At 45.1% G+C, this 14,975-nt stretch overlaps 1 protein-coding gene across 2 annotated transcripts in view; it reads right to left on the bottom strand.

Annotated features, from left to right (window-relative positions):
• C6H18orf25 (chromosome 6 C18orf25 homolog) overlaps positions 1-6,941 on the bottom strand; it is a 61,559-nt gene extending 54,618 nt beyond the window's left edge. For both annotated transcript variants that reach the window (XM_039544417.1, XM_039544419.1), the window contains exon 1: positions 6,809-6,941. The gene's annotated coding sequence lies outside the window, so the exon portion shown is untranslated. The remainder of the gene's footprint in view (positions 1-6,808) is intronic.
• Between the last annotated feature and the right edge of the window lie 8,034 nt (positions 6,942-14,975).

Raw genomic sequence — 14,975 nt, 5'->3', positions numbered from 1 at the left:
GGGTTTTTTTAATTATTGTCCTGTACCAATGCCCAATGTTAACAGTCCTTATCAGTGGCCATCTAAAGAGGAAGAAGAGAAGCTCTGCTTAAAGTAGAAAGTTTGAATCGAACTGCTTTGAGGCCCTGTATTTTTTCTGTGGGAGAAGATTGGTGTTTTGATTCCACACGGTTTATAGAAACTATTACATTAAGTGACCTCAGTTAAAATATTTTAACTTCAGCTATAGTAACAAGGATATGCAATCAGTAGTCAGTCAGTCTCCAATCCCCCTTTTCTACTCACCACCTCTTCCCCTAAGAGGCTCTGCCATTACTTGCTATACAGTCATCTTGAATTCTCTGGGAAAGCATTCTCAGAAAAGACAACTGGCAGAGTGGAGTGGGTGGACTGGAAGCTGACAACTGATTAGAAAGCCAAGATAAAACTGAAAAGTTTAGTAGTCTTAAACTGTTTTCCTGCTAACAAATGTCAGCCTGATTCCGCAGCATTACCAGAGATGGATATCAGCATTATGACAAACTAATATAGGGTACATTTAAATATTGGAATAATTGCTTAAGCAAAACAGACTATCTAACTTAGAAAAAAGTACAATAGCAATTGTAATCTAACATTTAGAGTAGATTGAGTCAGGTCTCCTTGGGCGTATTTCCAGCTCTGCCACTCACTTTGTAAACTTGGGCAAGTCACTTAACCGCTTCACCTCAGTTTACCCAAAATGGGAACAGTAATGCCAGCTTCTGTGAAAGGAAGCCTTGTACAGTTTTATCAATGACTAAAACACGAGACCATCTGATAAACACTGCTGGAGCAGGCTGGCATAGGAGTTAAATTTCCCATATGTGGTCAGGCTATGTATGTTCACCTTTCTGGAAAGTTTAAGAAGGTACAGAGAAACAATGTCTTAAAGGATACTACTAGAAAAAGAGCATTTCACCATAAATACCCCAAGCCATAATTTCAGTAGCCTCTTGAAATTGAAGTGGTGCAAATATACACACTGATACCTACATCTAGCCTTACATAAATACCTATTTGTGATTAAAAGTAGCCCGATGTAATCATAACAATGTTTAGGATTTCTCCACAAAGATTGAGCATCAAAAGTGGTATAGTATGTCTGTGAAAGTAAATCTCTGTTATTATGCTAAGTGAGTTATGCATATTCTGTTTGAAAGGCAGCTACACAGTTAAATTCAGAGAAAACAGACGATACTGGATCACCCTGGACCTGAACTCAACCCACCACATGCCCCTGGGCATATTACTTGACCTTCCTGTGCCTTCCTGTGCCTCAGGCAACCCATCTGTAATTGAGTAAGAACAACACCTCACTAATTCAGATGTCGTGCCTGGTTTTTAAATCTTGAATGAGTAAATTACTATACAAGTGTCAAAAATCTAAGCTGTAGGGAAATAAGGTAACATTAATAGTACAATTGTGTTGTCCTCTTCAGCTATCAATGAAAAATGTATTACAGGTGTGTGAGAACAGGGAAACATTCTAACCATAGAGAGCACAGGACTGGGAGCAAGGTACTATTTAGTTTTAATCCTGGTTATAACACTGGCCTGGACTTCATCTATACCACCAGTTCAGTTGCAATCTCTCTAGCTCAGTTTCTTATCTAACATAGGGATAATAATTCTCCATGATGAAGGTGTTACCAGTACTGCAGTTTATCTAACGCTAAACACCAAGTATTTTGTGTTATGGATTTTTATACAAACCCCTATATTTCTCTCAATTACAACAGTACAGTTAACTAAAAGAAGAAAATACTAATTTTGCTGACTTGCTTTTAGGATTGTGTGACTAATGACACACACATATTAGTGAGAATTGAACAGTCTGGTTTGTCAGTCCACCATGGAAATCATCATCACTATAAATAGACTAAGTGAGATAATACTATTTCATTGGAGCAGGCGCCAGTGCTGTGGTAGCTCAGCAACTCCTAGAGCTTTAGATACAGCTAAAAGTTAAATGCAAAACTGAAGGCCCTCTGGGTTGAATGTGGATAAGCGTTTTGCAATACGAACACTTGCTCAGCAGTCCCCCACCAGTATCTGCAGTTTTAGGTCACATTTTTATATTATTACATTACATACCCAGTGCTATCAATACAGACACTTCCTGTGACCTTTCAGTTTTAGGAATATTAGAGGTTACTAGTAACTCTAAGCAATAAAGTGTCCAGAGGGATAAAAGTTCACTGTGTTCCTTTAAAATCTACAATTTTTCAAAAACTTTCTCAAGGTAGCACTGTAGACTGGGGGAGAGGAGGGAGAATAAACACAGCCAACAGAGTTCTAACCACCTTCTTCTTTACGCAAATACAGCCACTCCTTTAGACCGTAAGATCTGTGGAAACTATAGGGTCCAAGGGACACAGATGCTTGTGCGATGAAACTTGCATTGTCGGTGGAGCAGAGGATATGGGAGTGGTCACAATAAGACAAAAGAAGATGGGTGAGTAAGAACACTGAGCCACGAAGGTCCTTAAAAACAAAGAGCGGAAGTTTGAACTTGATGCAGTATAACTGGGAAGACAGTGAAGGGATTCAAAGAGGAGAGATGTGATCAGAGCAACAGGCAAAGTTGACAGCAGGTATGTTACTTGCTGCTTTGACCAAACCATACCCTTTTTTGGATCTCTCCATTGTATCCTTCCCTCTTAATCATCAAAGCCATTCGGAATTCTGTTTCTATTCTTTGTTCATCCAGTCTTACTTCATTAACCCTCATCTCCTCTGCATTGTTGATGGTAGCCTTATCTACCAGTCTGTCAGCTTCCCACAGGTGCTTCCATGTCTTCTTTTACAGTTCAGGAGGATTTACATGGCATGTGCTGTGACCACTATCATGCTATTCTTAGTTGCCTCGCTGTTGCTTTGCATTTCCTTCATCATCTGTTTGTTGTACCATTTGTTTATCTTATAGATTGTAAGCTCTTCAGAGCATGCAGCCTTTTTGTTGCAGTTTTTACAATGCGTATTTTAGTGTGGGACCACGTACTACCACAATACAAGCAAACACAAACAACTAAACACAAAGTCACTCTTTTCCCTCTTTCAAATCTCTACTCAAAATACACTTCTGCTGAGATGCCTTTAAGAAGTCAGCCAATTAATGATTAGTTTGAAAAGCAGATAGGGATAGCTGGCACTTATAATTAAAAAAATACAAGTGTGTATGTATATAAAAAATGAATCTCAACTGTTATCTTAATCCTTCTGTTCATATGCAGCTACTATATTCAGCAATCATATTCCAGCATCTTTTCTGCCCCTCCCCCCCATTATTCACTTAACAAAACACTGGTATTATAGGTACACTGGCATTATTATCTGATATTTTACCAGCCATTCAAGTCTCAAAATAATGAAACCCTTCTCTGGATCAGTTTCTTTTGTAAACACCTGACTCTTCCAGATCATTAACCATGCAGATAAACTGTTCAAGAGGACAGCACTCACAGGTTGATCAAGCAGGTCATTATAGTCTTAGGAATGGTTGCTGTGTTGATTGCCAAACTGCACCACATTTCATCTCACTGATTGGGTGATACTGATTTACGTAGACATGGATCTAAACTCCATGTAGGAAAAAAAGGTTGGGTGCTTGCTAGACCCAAACCACAGAAAATCCTGTGTCACCCAAAACTTTATTTCAAGCTTGTAAAATGAATTCTAGATTTGCAAGAAGGCCTAAGAGAACAGTTGCCCTGGAGAAGGGGAGAAAGTTGCATCTTCCCCAGACACAGCTCTTGGCACTTAATCACAGGAAAAACAATTACACCTAACATGAGGGCTAGGTGTGGCAAACACCACAACAGAACTACCTCTGAAGCAGAGGTTCTCAACAAGCAACCCACTTGCAGCCCAATCAGCACACAGCTGCTGCCCATGTGACATCTTCAGGACCATTCAGGTAGTATTGGATACAGCCCACATAACACCTCATGGGCTGCATAACAATAAGAAATAGGTTGAGAACCACTGCTCTGAAGGATGATACTATATTCATTTCCCCATCTCACCACTTTTATCTAAAATGGTTAAAGGGATGCTGTCAGATAGTTGAAGCCAAACATTAAGTTTTATAAAGACAAAGATTTAAATAATAAACTGTCAGATTTTAAATCCCTTACTAACAGCCCGGACAATGAAAATAGACTAGCACTTCACTTGTGTATAATCAGTCTAAATAGCATAACATTATTATCTGGGTTGCAAGTACTGCAGAAGAATGGTTAAAGCTAAATAAACTTTTCAGAAGATAATAGAAATTTGATATATTTAAAGGAACACTGTTAGGTATTTCAGCAAAGATTTATGCTTGGTTGACTTTAATAGCCAAGATTCACTGATTCCAGTAAAACTAGCATTTCTACAAAGGAGTTCTAACAGTCTTTGAAACAAAGTCAGAAACTTTGCGTTACTTATATATTAACACTAGCTATCATCAAAAGTTTGAAACTTTATAACTATGCTGTTTGAGTTATGACTTCACAAGAAGACTACAAAAGCAAATGTGTAAACTTCTCAGAGCACAAACAATTTGGCTGATTTCTTTCAAGATTAAAAATATTTCAGAAGTGTATTTAAGTTCCATGGGATTAGACAGATTTAAGAATAGTCTTCAGTATTCTGAATAAGAGTGATGAGAACTTTGGAAAAGTCTGTCCAAAAATGCCAGAATTTATAACAATGAGTAGGACCAAAAGGAAAAAGCTCAAACATTAGAAAATGTCATCTGAAATACATTCAACATCTTCGGTTATGTCTATACTAGAGAGTTTACAGCGGCACAGCTGTTCCAATGCAGCTGCGCTCCTGTAAGATCTCTCATACAGCCACTCTATGCCAAGGGGAGAGAGCTCTCCTATCAACATAATTAAACCACCCCATCAAGCGGCAGTAGCTACATCAGCAGAAGCAGCGCACACCACCACTTATGCCAGCATAATTTATGTCACTCGGGGCGGGGGTGGTGTTTTTTTCACACCCAAGTGACATAAATTGCCGGCATAAGTGGTTGGCTAGACATAGCCATAGTGTCTCTCTTAAACCAAGCAGGATAGTGAAGTTGTATTTTACAGTATTTTCAAAAGGTCTTTATACTTAAAGCTTCGAGACAAGTCCTACTGTCATTCAGTAGAAACTCCTATTAAAGTCAATGGGAGATTTGCCTAAGTAAGGAAAGCTCAATCTGAACTAGTCACAAACTCTTGAACTGGAACTTTTGCGTAAATTTAGACAGGTCTACTACTTATTACATAGATTAGGCATGCATTTGTTTCAAGGGACTTTTCAAACAAAACACATTATGGTATCAAATTATGTAAATTTCTTTCTAGAACTATTTAAGTTAAGTAACCAAAAATGTGCTTCCCAGTGTTGTCAAGACAGATTCAGCGAGCTAGAGTAATCAAGTCACAACCAATTATGGGGCTATAAAGAACTGGAAAACTTGAAAGTTGAGCTTTTATGTCAAGACATCAATGAACACAAAACATCACATCACCGGCACTAATCTAGTAAACCTGAATACCAGGAACCATTATTTCAGTTACCTCTATGTATTCTCTCTGTCCTCGGTAATACTGATTTAAAAAAACATGGTAAGTAAGATGCCTAAAGGCAGATAGGATGAGCATAAGAGTTTATAACTAGAATGCTATGCAGCTGAGCTGGGAGGGAGGGGGGGGGGGGGGGGAGGCACCTGGCCACTTTTTGACTTGGCCAAACCTGAGGGCACTTTGAGCCCACACTCCACGTTGCAACACCACTCAGGACACTCCTCTGTGATGACCAAGGGGCAGTTGAACCAAATCTGAGTGAATGGCATCCCCACCTGGAACACAGGGTTGTGGCAGCACTCAGGTTTGCACCAGGGTCACAATGCCATCTACTCAAATTTGGCCCAGTCGCCCCTCCATCATGATGGAAGGGCAACTGGGTCAGACCTGAGTGGTTCTGCAACCTCACATGCCAGACTGCAGCATCACTTGTTCAAATTTGGAGAGGATGCATGTAGGGGCTCATGGGCAGGAAGACCAGGCTGCTAGGGGGTGGGGTGCCTGAGCAAAGAAGAGAAAGGTCAGGCAGAGGAGCAAATTCTATTGGCCCCCACTTCAAACAGCGCTACCTGGCCTTGACTGGAACAAGTCCAGACAGACTAAAGGTCTCTAGTGGGCTTCTCTTGAAATCAGAAGTGAAGTGTTGCACTCCCACACTTCCTGCCATGTGGTAAAATGGGCAGGAGTGGGGGAGAGAGAGATACATTTAAGGGCTTCTGAAAAGCCACCCCCAAAACCTAGAAGGTTCTTTAAGAGTCATTCCTCTGGTGCGCTGAATTGCGTTACCTGGAGCTCAAGGGTGTGGATGTGACCTCCCACCAGGGTGCCCGGCATTCACACACCACACGGGCTCTGGGGTCCTAGAACCACCCCTAAGTCCCTCCCCCGCAGAATTCACCCTGCGCCTTGGCACCAGCGGGCCCCTCTAAGGGTGCGGGCCCGTCCCTCCTCAGTGCCTCCTCCCGGCATCCCGCCGGGGCCCGGGCCCGGGCCCTGCCTGCGCTCACGGGCTTCCTCCCCGGCCCCGAGCGGGGCGGATTCTACCCGAGGCCCGCTCCTGCCAGCCCCGGCGCGCTGGGGGCGGGTGTAGGGGCCTCTTCCTCCCGCGACGGGGAGGGGGCCAGCGAGCCCGGATCTCGGGGAGGGCGGCCGGGCGGGTCCCCCAAGACCGGCTCTGGAGAGGGGCCCGAGCCCCCAGCGGCTGAACGCGCGTCACTCACCAGCGCAGCCGCCGCCGCGGCTCCTCCTCCTCGCCTCCCCCTCGCGGGGGAGCAGCTCGGACATGGGGGGCCGAGGCCGGGTCTCCTCCGCCGCCTGCCCCGCTCCCCGCCCTGCGCGCCACTGAGAGAAAATGTCACCGGAGGCCGCTCGGCTCCGCTCGCGGCGTCACTTCCGGCGGCCGGGACCGGGCTGCCGCTGACCGCCGAGCGGCGCACAGAGCGGCCCCGCCGCTGGCCCCTGCAGCGCCACCTGGCGGCCCCTGCGGCGCGTCGCCCCTGCCGCCCCCAACCTGCTCCCCGGAGACTGGGGAGGGGGAACCGGCCGAGCCCCTCCCCCAGCCCCCCATAGGAATGGGGGAGCAGCCAGAACCCTTCCTTCCGGCCCCCAGCAGGGCCGCCTGGGGAAAGGAACCAGGGAGACCCCTGATCCCTCCTCCCCTAGATCCCTCCCTCCTCCTCTGGGGAGTCAGGAGGGGGAATAATCCAGAGCCTCCCAACTAGGGTCCCGTCCAGAGGGACATGGGACCCAGAGCCTGTTCCCAGCCCCCCTTCTCTCCACACTCGAGCCCAATGGGTGAGACCCAGAGCTTCACCTGTCAGCTCCCTCTCCCTGTGGGGCCACATGGGAATGGCTTGAGAGCAGTGCTTGTGGTATCACCCTCTGGAAGCAGCAAAGAATCCTGTGGCACCTTATAGATGCATCCGAAGAAGTGGGTATTCACCCACGAAAGCTCATGCTGCAAAACGTCTGTTAGTCTATAAGATGCCACAGGATTCTTTGCTGCTTCTACAGAACCAGATTAACATGGCTACCCCTCTGATACTTGACCCTCTGGAAGGGCAGGGCAGTGCTGGCAATCCCATGATGGATGGCCGCCCTGTCTGAAACAGAAGAGGTTTGGACACAAACAAGTTAACACCGCAGTCCCATCCTCACAGTCATGTCCGGGGCTGGATTTGGGGTGCCAGGCTTGGGAAGCACCAGACAACAAGTGTGAAAAATCGGGACGGGGGTGGAGGGGGGGGTAGTAGGCGCCTATAGAAGAAAATGCCCCAAATATTGGGACTGTCCCTATAAAATAGGGATATCTGGTTACCCTACTCGGGTTGCTGTTTTTGTTGTTAGCGACAAAAGGAAAAATAGAATGTTTGAAGTAAAATGTTTCAGGTGTTCTGTGCGCAAATTCATTTTTCACTCACCTCGTAGAATGTTCTGGACCTTTGTAGACCCTCGTGCAACCTTCCAGATTTTTTGAGAACTACATTTTCTTTGAACCTCCTCGAATGTTGTCAGCCATGCCCTCATGGGTATAGAAGGGGTAGTGCGTTGCTAGTCAGTAAGATACAGAGTGAAGTGAGAGCCCAGCTGCAATATTGTGTAATTGTGAAAGTGTACTTGTGTTTTAAGACTTGAAGAGTGTAAATAGTGACTAGTAAAGGACTATTTAACGAGACACCAGAGATATCTATTGAACCCCTATCTATGCAACAATATAAAAGAAATACTGTTACTTCTTTTGCCATACTTAACACATAATGTTCAATGACTTTCTAAGACTGCAGAACATAGACTTTTGCTCTCGGTAATACTGTCTGTTCTTCCCCATAGAAAATAAAATATGCCCCCAAAGAAGCTTTCAGGAGCTCAGTATAGGAAGCAAAAAGTTCAATTGCAATCTCGTTTGAAGCAAGAGGCAAATTTGATGGGAAAATATCTGAAACAGACCACCACAAACCAGGATTTAGGCAATAGTGATTGTCCCAGTGCAGAAGAAATTGAGGAGCAAAGTGTAAATGATGGAAGTCCTATTACTAAGGAATTAGCAGATTTACCTGATAAGGAATGGAAATGTGAGGAAAGTGATGAAGAATCGTCCAGATTTCCTGGCGGTGTAAAGGAGAGTGATGATAAAGAAAAATCTGGTTTACATGAAAAGGAGAGAAACAATAGAAAAGAATCAGCCTCGCATGATGACAGAAACAGCAGTTAGAAAAATTGCACCCCACAAATCAATACATCATTTTCTGCTTTATTGCCAGCGATCCTAAACTCTACTGATACTGATCATAAAATTTTGAATGGACCAGGCTAATTCGAAGATATGTTTCCAATAAATGAAAAGTGACACTTCTCAAAGTCACACTGCAAAAGAGTACTCAAGAATGTTAAGAAACTGAATTGGCATTGGCTAGTTTACTAAAAATCAACTGCCAATGTGTTCTGTTTTTATTGCAAAATATTTGACAAGAAGTAAAATTTCCACTGCTTGCATCCGAAGAAGTGGGTATTCACCCACGAAAGCTCATGCTGCAAAACATCTGTTAGTCTATAAGGTGCCACAGGATTCTTTGCTGCTTCTACAGAACCAGACTAACACGGCTACCCCTCTGATAAATCATTGCTTGTGCTTTTGGGGTACAATTGCTGGCATAACTTAGCTGATGCTTTGAAGCAACATGAAAAGGCATCTGGCCATTTTATGGCCTACTCCAAATATATGGAGGTCCAGTCCAGGCTCAAACTGAATAAATGCACAGATGCAGAAAACCAGCACATTATTAATGTAGAAATCCAGCACTGAAGGAACGTGCTCAAACCTCTGATCTCAATTACCCTCTTCCCTGCAAAGAATAATTTGCCTTTCTGGTGTTCGGATAAGTTGTTCACTGAACATAATGGTAATTTCCTTGGTTTGGTAGCGCTCCTTGGGAAATATGACAATATCATGCATGAGCACTTACATTGAGTAGTTTGTAAAGAAGCCATGAACCATTACTACAGCAAAACAATTTGTAAGCAGGGTCTGAATGAGTTCTTCCTTGACAGCTAGTTGGAGAGGGGGAGAGACTTCAGGAGCAAACTGTATTTACATTAACACATCTACCCTGCATAGGAGTCCAGCAGACAGGAGCTATGTAGCTCCAAGTGATCAACTTTGGCTGGTGTTGGGTAAAAAAATCACTTTAGTACTGAATGCAGGGGTAGTGAAATGAGATAAAACTAGCTAGAGACATAAAGGGAACAAGAAAACATTCTACAAATACATTAGAAGCAAGAGGAAGACTGAGGACAGTGTAGGCCCGTTGCTTAATGAGGTGGGGGGGAAACAATAACAGCAAATGTGGAAATCGCAGAGGTACTTAATGACTTGTAGAAGCAGCAAAGAATCCTGTGGCACCTTATAGACTAACAGATGTTTTGCAGCATGAGCTTTCGTGGGTAGTTTTCACCAAGAAGGTTGCTTGGTGATTGGACATCTAACATACTGAATGCCAGTGAAAATGAGGTAGGATCAGAGGCTAAAACAGGGAAAGAACAAGTTAAAAATTACTTAGACAAGTTAGATGTCTTCAAGTCACCAGGGCCTGATTAAATGCATCCTAGAATACTCAAGGAGCTGACTGAGGAGATATCTGAGACATTAGTGATTATCTTTGAAAAGTCATGGAAGACAGGAGAGATTTCAGAGGACTGGAAAAGGGCAAATATAGTGTCAATCTATAAAAAAGAAAATAAGGACAACCCGGGGAATTACAGACCAGTCATCTTAACTTCTGTACCTGGAAAGATAATGGAGCAAATAATTAAGCAATCAATTTGCAAACATCTAAAAGATAATAAGGTGATAAGTAACAGTCAGCATGGATTTGTCAAGAACAAATCATGTCAAACCAACCTGATAGCTTTCTTTGACAGAGTAACAAGCCTTATGGATGGGGGGAAGTGGTAGATGTGGTATATCTCAACTTTAATAAAGCTTTTGATACCGTCTCACATGACCTTCTCTTAAGCAAACTAGAGAAATGCAACCTAGATGGAGCTACTATAAGGTGGGCGCATAACTGGTTGGAAAACCATTCCCAGAGAGTAGTTATCAGTGGTTCACAGTCATGATGGAAGGGCATATCAAGTGGGATCCCTCAGGGATCAGTTCTGGGTTCGGTTCTGTTCAATAACTTCATCAGTGATTTAGATAACAGCATAGAGAGCACACTTTCATTAAAAGTTTCTTTTTTACACTCAGACTCTGTGCTGGCGAGTGGGAAAGTATTGCCTCTGAGAGGCGCCCAGGGGTGGTGTGTAATTTTCCCAGGTTACTGGGTGGGGACTTGAGCTGGTTCTGTGTTGTATTGTAGAAAAGGAACCCCTAGATATTGAACTGGTTGCTGCCAGCTCCACCTGGCAGAAGGGTTACAAATTCAAAATGAATTGATTGACCTTATGGCAAGGAAGGCTCTTGATAACATATTGATGCAACTTGGAAAAGCGAAGTACTATGCCATAATAATGGACTGCACTCCTGACATTAGTCACAGGGAAAAGATGTAATTTACAGTAAGATTTGTTGATGACAAGCATGGCTGTATCCAAGTAAAGGAACACTTCATCTGTTTCCAGTCAGTGGATGACACTACTGGAAAAGGCCTAACAGAACTGTTCATGAACGTTTTGAATGAGAATAAAATAAAGCTTTAGGACTGCCGCTGCCAAGACTACAACAACAACGTGAATATGAAGGGAAGAAACAGTGATGTCCAGGCAAGAATCCTTATGCTGAATTCAAGAGCTTCCTTCATGCCTTGTGGTTGTCATTCCCTCAACCTGGTTGTGTCAGATGCAGTGTCTTCTTCTTTAGGTTGACTAACTCTCTTCAGAGTGCTGCCAGGGCTATATATCCTGTTTTCAGCATCAACTATCAGGTGGAAAATCCTCAAGGTCATGGACAATGCTACAAATCTGACTGTGAAGCCGCTAAGTGACACTTGCTGGGAGAGCCACATTGATAGTGTAAGGCCAGTGAGATACCAAGTTTCTGAGATATACGACACCCTCATGGAACTGGTGCAGTCAAGTAAAGCCAAGGCCAGAATCCAACACAGGGTGCAAAGCCTGGAAAACCAGATCACTGACTTCAAATTTCTGGTCTCAATTATGGGCTGGCACAATATCCTGTTCCAAGTAAAGATTGTAAGCAAGGCATTACGAACTCAGTTGCTGGATATTGTGACCACTACTTCGAAAAAAAGCTGCCTTGATTTCGTTGTGGCCTACAGAGACAATGAATTTGAAGGTGTCATCACTGCTGCCAAAGAAATGGCGGAAAACTTTGGAGTTGAGCCTGTCTTCAAGGAAACTTGTATTCATCAGAAGAGATAGTTTGGTTATGAGGGCAGCGATGGGAAGTTTGGAAGAAAAATTAAAGAGGGAAGTTTTTTGCTCACTCATTTACACTGCTTTAGAGTCCATCGAAGAAAGGTTTGGACAAATGAAGCACCACAAAAGGACCTGGGGCGGTTGTATTACCTTAGTAACATTCTTGAACAATTGTACAGACCTTCACCAGACACTGACACATGGGGAATGTAATGTTCAGACGCAGGGCCATCCTTAGGCATACACAGCTGCCTAGGGCACTGTGACGATGTGGTTCTGGCGGGACCCAACTGAGAGTGCCAATTCAGGACCAATCGCTTAAAACGGGGCAGTCACAGCCCAAGGCTGGGGTTTTTCCACCTCTAAGGCAAACCAAACCAGCCAGACAAAGAGGACTTTGGTCTCACCCCATTGGCTAACCACAAGTCACACAAGCAATTCCCTTAGACACTCCAGTTTCCCAGTATCACCACCAGTGCCACTCGTCCTGGGGATGAATGGTTATGAAAACCAACACCCCAATAAAAGAAAAAGGTTCTCTCGATCCCAAAGAATCAAGCCCCAGACCCAGGTCAATATACAAATCAGATCTTACCCACAAATCACGCTGTTGCCAATCCTTTAGAATCTAAAATCTAAAGGTTTATTCATCAAAGGAAAAAGATAGAGATGAGAGCTAGAATTGGTTAAATGGAATCAATTACATACAGTAATGGCAAAGTTCTTAGTTCAGGCTTGTAGCAGTGATGGAATAAATTGCAGGTTCAAATCAAGTTTCTGGAGCACATCCCCAGCTGGGATGGGTCATTCAGTCCTTTGTGTAGAGCTTCCATTTGTAGCAAAGTCCCTCCAGAGGTAAGAAGCAGGATTGAAGACCAGATGGAGATGAGGCATCAGCCTTTTATAGGCTTTTCCAGGTGTAAGAACAGCTGTTTGTTCATACTGTGGAAAATTACAGCAAAATGGAGTCTGGAGTCACATGGGCAAGTCCCTGCATACTTTGCTGAGTTACAAGGCGTATCTGCCTTCTCTCAATAGGTCAATTGTATAGCTGATGGTCTTTAATGGGCCATCAAGCAGGCTAGGCAGAGCTAACACCAACTTGTCTGGGATGTCACCCAGAAGCACAGCATAAGTTTGAAGTACAGACAGTATAGAGCCAATATTCATAACTTTAACTAAAAAATGACACATGCATATAGACAGCATAATCATAACCAGCACCCCATAACCTGGTCTTAGACACCTTATATGACCCCCTTTACATAAGATTTGGTGCCATTACAGGACCTTGGTTGCAACCCATGTTCTATATGGTCCCAGATTATATCAATAACGTCACAGGCACCATGAAATTTGGGGCACCAAATTGCCCCAAATTTCATGGTACCCTAGGCAGCTGCGTGCTGCATACGTGGCAGCACCAGCCCCGGCGACCAGCCCTATCCCTCGGCCGGCCCCCCTGTAAGGACAGGGCCGTTCCTAGGGGGTGTGGGGCCCTGAAAAACTCCCTCCGCCCTGCCTTTTACTCTTCCCCCAGTTCTGCCCCCAACCCACCCCCATTCCACCTGTTCCCTCAGAGACCCCGCCCTCACCGGCAGCGGTGGCAAGCAGAGCAACCCAGCCCCAGCCTGCTCTACTCCGCCAGCTCCCAGCCACGGCGCTCTGCTTCATGCCACCAGTGAGTGCGGGGAAAGGATTGCCCCCCACACTCACTGGTGGTGGGAAGCAGAGAGACACGGTCCCAAACCCACTCCGCTTCCCTTGCCCCGGCCCCAGCCATGTCGCTCGGGTTGGGGAAAGGATCGCCCCCCTGCACTCACCGGCGGTGTGAAGCAGAGCGCCACAGCTGGGAGCTGGTGGAATAGAGTGGGCTGGAGCCGGGCTGCGCCGCTTCCCGCCGCTGCCAGTGACTGGGGGAATCCATTCCCCCAAGCCCCCTCCCCCGGGCGACACAGCTGGGGCCAGGGTGAGGGAAGCAGAATGGGCTGCTCCCGGCCCCTCACCACTCCCCCGGGCCACTCTGGGCCTGTGGGACCCCCAAAAGTGGCCTCCCACAGCTCCTGCCTCCCAGAACCTGGGGAGGGGGAGGCCTAGGGCCCCCACACAGCCCCCCTGTGCGGCGTAGGATACCCAAATGGCTAGGGACAGCCCTGTTCAGACATCAATGATAAAGATCTCTATGTTGAATCGAAGAACATCCATCACATTTTGCAACACGGGAAGCACTCTCCACCCCAAGTTCTCCAATTCATTCATAATGCAGAGCTGAAGGACACTTTTCCAAATGTGTGGATAGCTTTGAGGATTCTGCTCACGCTGCCAGTCACAGTCGTAAGTGGTGAGCACAGCTTTTCGAAGCTCTGGCTCATTAAAACCAGGGGCGGCTCCAGGCACCAGCACGCCAAGCGCGTGCTTAGGGCGGCAAGCCACTGGGGGCGCTCTGCCAGTCGCTGCAAGAGTGGCAGGCAGGCTGCCTTCGGCGGCTTGCCTGCAGAGGGTCTGCTGATCCCGTGGCTTCAGGACCAGCGGACCCTCCGCAGGCATGCCGCCGAAGGCAGCCTGCCTGCCATGCTTGGGGCAGCAAAATGCCTAGAGCCGCCCCTGATTAAAACATATATTCGATCGACAGTAGCTGATGAGAGACTGACATTGCTTGCTATTTTATCACTTGAAAATGCCATTGGCCAGTCTTTGGATTTCTCTCTGATGCTGTGCTTCAGTTCGCAAGGACAAAGGTGACAAAAAGCGACCTTTTGAACTACAGGACTTGGGTCAACATTCCAAGGTTGTCACCTACTGTAACGCGATTTAATACCAACCTACCCAGTGTTGAGGCACAGTTCCATTTCTTGATGTTAGTACATTTCAGTTATTCTTAAAATTAAAAAGTTTCTATAACCTTAGAGGAAACTAATTTTTGTATTTGCTTATATATGGCATGAATAAATACAGATTTACAGATCCTAGCGTTCAAATGTATCACATGGTGAGGATAACTCATGCATGCAA

The sequence above is a fragment of the Mauremys reevesii genome, linkage group 6, assembly GCF_016161935.1.
Source record: "Mauremys reevesii isolate NIE-2019 linkage group 6, ASM1616193v1, whole genome shotgun sequence".
Classification (NCBI taxonomy): domain Eukaryota; kingdom Metazoa; phylum Chordata; order Testudines; family Geoemydidae; genus Mauremys; species Mauremys reevesii.
Note: the sequence above shows the minus strand (reverse complement) of the source record. Positions and strands in the feature narration are given on the sequence as shown.